Source organism: Poecilia formosa, unplaced genomic scaffold (assembly GCF_000485575.1).
Source record: "Poecilia formosa unplaced genomic scaffold, Poecilia_formosa-5.1.2 Scaffold653, whole genome shotgun sequence".
Taxonomy (NCBI): Eukaryota; Metazoa; Chordata; class Actinopteri; order Cyprinodontiformes; family Poeciliidae; genus Poecilia; species Poecilia formosa.
In genome coordinates this window covers 126,659-130,796 of record NW_006800592.1, presented here as the reverse complement: position 1 = coordinate 130,796, position 4,138 = coordinate 126,659, and the positions used below count along the sequence as shown (strand labels likewise).

The 4,138-nt window shown below is 40.3% G+C and overlaps 1 long non-coding RNA gene across 1 annotated transcript in view; it reads right to left on the bottom strand.

Annotated features, from left to right (window-relative positions):
* LOC107834531 (uncharacterized) overlaps positions 1-4,138 on the bottom strand; it is a 7,709-nt gene that overhangs the window by 2,776 nt on the left and 795 nt on the right. The window contains exon 2 of the long non-coding RNA XR_001660319.1: positions 1,549-1,555. This is a non-coding gene — a long non-coding RNA (uncharacterized LOC107834531). The remainder of the gene's footprint in view (positions 1-1,548; positions 1,556-4,138) is intronic.

Here is a 4,138-nt window from a genome sequence, read left to right as displayed (position 1 = left end):
ACTGCCGGCGGAAGTAAAACTGTGTGACCTCTAGCGGAAGTAAAATGTTCCAGCGCATTGTGTGTTGAATTAGCAGAAAGTCGATTGTACTGTTGTATTGAAACTCAGTATTTCAGCAAACATGTCTTCAGTTCAGCATCTCAGAGAGTTTATCAGAGAGCGACTGCTGCTGCTCAAGAAATCTTCACAGAGGTTGAAAAAACCATCATTTGCTACGAGGAAGAGCTCGATGCTCAGCGCAGGATGATGGGGATCGACTGGAAACCACAAATTAAACTACACGTAGTCGGTTCGGAGCTGCAGAGACAAAGTTCCGGTAGGTCTGGATAAAGGTGCTGATGATTTCACTGCAGACGGAGATCCGTCAGCGGCGATAGTTGCTGCTGCTCCAGCTGCTGCTAAACAGGAACTGATTTAGCTGCTAGCTCGGATGCTACAGAGGCTAGCACAAACGTGGTAGCACAAAGAGAAAACCTGTTTGAGTCAAGCCGCCTGACTACATATACAGGTCCTTCTCAAATAATTAGCATATTGTGATAAAGTTCATTATTTTCCATAATGTAATGATAACAATTAAACTGTCATATATTTTAGATTCATAATACACAAACTGAAATATTTCAGGTCTTTTATTGTTTTAATACTGATGATTTTGGCAAACAGCTCATGAAAACCCAAAATCCCTGTCTCAAAAAATTAGCATATCATGAAAAGGTTCTCTGAACGAGCAATTAACCGCATTAATCATCTGAATCAACAAAGTAACTCTAAACACCTGCAAAAGATTCCTGAGGTTTTCAAAAACTCCCAGCCTGGTTCATTACTCAAAACTGCAATCATAGGTCAGACTGCCGACCTGACTGCTGTCCAGAAGGCCATCACTGACATCCTCAAGCAAGAGGGTGAGACACAGAAAAAAATTTCTGAATGAATAGGCTGTTCCCAGAGTGCTGTATCAAGGCACATCAGTGGGAAGTCTGTGGGAAGGAGAAAGTGTGGCAGAAAAAGCTGCACAACGAGAAGAGGTGACCGGACCCTGAGGAAGATTGTGGAGAAGGGCCGATTCCAGACCTTGGGGGAAGCAGTGGACTGAGTCTGGAGTAGAAACATCCAGAGCCACTGTGCACAGGCGTGTGCAGGAAATGGGCTACAGGTGCCGCATTCCCCAGGTCAAAGGTCAAGCCACTTTTGAACCAGAAACAGCGGCAGAAGCGTCTGACCTGGGCTACAGAGAAGCAGCACTGGACTGTTGTTCAGTGGTCCAAAGTACTTTTTCGGATGAAAGAAAATTTTGCATGTCATTCGGAAATCAATGTGCCAGAGTCTGGAGGAAGACTGGGGAGAAGGAAATGCCAAAATGCCAGAAGTCCAGTGTCAAGTACCCACAGTCAGTGATGGTCTGGGTGCCATGTCAGCTGCTGGTGTTGGTCCACTGGGTTTTATCAAGGGCAGGATCAATGCAGCAGCTATCAGGAGATTTTGGAGCACTTCATGCTTCCATCTGCTGAAAATCTTTATGGAGATGAAAATTTCATTTTTCAGCACAACCTGGCACCTGCTCACAGTGCCAAAACCACTGGTATTACTGACCATGGTGTTACTGTACTCAGTTGGCCTGCCAACTCTCCTGACCTGAACCCCACAGAGAATCTGTGGGATATTGTGAAGAGAAAGTTGAGAGACGCAAGACCCAAAACTTTGGATGAGCTTAAAGCCGACATCGAAGCATCCTGGGCTCCATAACACCTCAGCAGTGCCACAGGCTGATTGCCTCCATGCCACACCGCATTGAAGGCTGCAAAAGGATTCCTGACCAAGCATTGAATGCATAACTGAACATAATTATTTGAAGGTTGACCTTTTTGGTATTAAAACACATTTCTTTTATTGGTCAGATGAAATATGCAAATTTTTTGAGACGGTAATTTTGGGTTTTCATGAGCTGTATGCCAAAATCATCAGTATTAAAACAATAAAAGACCTGAAATATTTCAGTTTGTGTGCAATGAATCTAAAATATGACAGTTTAATTTTTATCATTACATTATGGAAAATAATTAACTTTATCTCAATATGCTAATTTTTTTAGAAGAACCTGTATTACTCTAATTGTTATGATGGAAATCTGGAATACAAGATGTAAATTCGTAAACTCACACATGATTTTGTAAATCAGAGCAGTGGAGAGTATTGTGAAGGAGAGGGGGAGACGCAGAATGAGCTTTGTTTTTTTTCATGGGGGCTCAGAACAAATGGAAGAAATAAGTAACAACAATATATCTTTGTTTCTTATATTAAGTGAGCCAGTAATACGTATGGCGCTGTAGGTTCAACAGCCCTGATGGAGCACATAAAAACTGTAATCCTATCAATTCATTCGAAGCTAAAAGTTTAAAATCTGCATTTTAATTAATTGCTAAAGTTCAAAAAATAAAATTGGTCTGAGGGATCAATTAGATATAGTAAAAAATATGTATTTATATTGTTATCTCTTTAGTTCAGGTACCCAGACCAGTTCTACAGGGAAATGGGCAAATTTTGTCAAGTTAGAAACATGCAAATGATTTTCTCCAAATCTATATTTCTTAAATGTGTTTAATGAAATATCTCTCTGTTGCTGCACATTTGCTGTGTAGTTAAATGGATCAGATGATTCCAACAGTGATTACAGGAAATTATTTATTTGTGTTATTTCTACCAGACATCCAGTTTTCGTGAATGTAGCGTCTGATGGTTGCTATGGAGACATGATGACTCCAGGATGTTCCTCTTAGCTGCAGTTCTCCTAAAGAGATGTTGACCTGCTCCACCATCCTCCTCAGTGTTTGGTGTTGAGATAAACTCATCCAGCCTTTTCTCTCACAATTCTAGTTACTATGCTAAATGTAGAGTCAGAGCAATAACGAATAGGTTTCAGTTTTAGGCCAGTCTTTTTAATCTTATAGTGGCTTAGAGAAATTAATCTCTGTCTCAACATATTTATAACTCTGAAAACCAGAATATCAAATTTACTAAATTAAATTCCTACACAGTCTGATCAACTTTAAAAAGTGAGGCTAAGCATAAGGTTATAAGTGTATTGTCTTAATGTATTTTTAGTTCTTCACTGTATGAATGGCTTTAAAGAATTAAACATTTAATTGTAAATAAAACATCAGTATGAAACTGTACTTCTAGATTAAAGTCTGAATGTACTTGAACTCCTTTTAACATTTTTGCCATGGCAGCAATTTAATGTGGAGGACACTTTACCTGCTTTTCAGTTAAAATCTAGAAACTAATTTTAGATTAACCATATGATGCTTATGGACCTTACCACAGGGGGCGCGTTTCATTGGCTAATGCCCATTTCACGTCACAGCGCAGCTACTACGTGCGTGACCGTCTCACAAACACAAGCTACAGTAGTAAACACATGCTAATGTACATTGTGGACTAGCAGACCGGCAGAAAGTTTTTGCGTCAGAATGGTTCTCCACTGTCAGTGGGGAATCTGTTCAGGCGATGTCAGGTATCTGATCGTATTTGTGGAACTAAAATTCACAGATTTCCAAAATCTGAAACGGGATGCCTTGCTTGGATCAAAGCTTGTACACGACCGCATTTGCAGCTCAACCGTCATAAGATGAAAGGAGTGTGTGCTGGTGTATTATTGCTTTGCTTTCTTTGTGTTTACTGAATGAAAAAAAGAAAGTCAATAATTAACACATCCATTATAAAAACCTTTTAGCTAAGTACAGCATAATGGCAGTACCGATACAACTTCTACACCCTGAAGCCTGTCTGTTACAGTCTTACATTAGCTGAACAGATCAATATGCAATGTGTACCGTATCTGACATGCATTAAAGATTTTATTTTAACTGAAAAGGCTTTTTACGAAACTGTAATCGTGTTAGCCGCGCTAACACCGAGTACCAGGCCTAGGCACACTCAAACATTTGCCAACAACAGAAATCACTGATTCCAAAAGTAACCCTCAAAACCATGAATGCCCGACTTACCCAGCCTTGCAAGAACAACAGGCATCAGTGATCTTGTCCACAGCTATATTTATGCTGAGGCTGTGAGGATCTGCTGTTTTCCTCATCGACCGGTAGTATTTAGCTGCGACGCGCACAATGTTGGAGGCATTCCG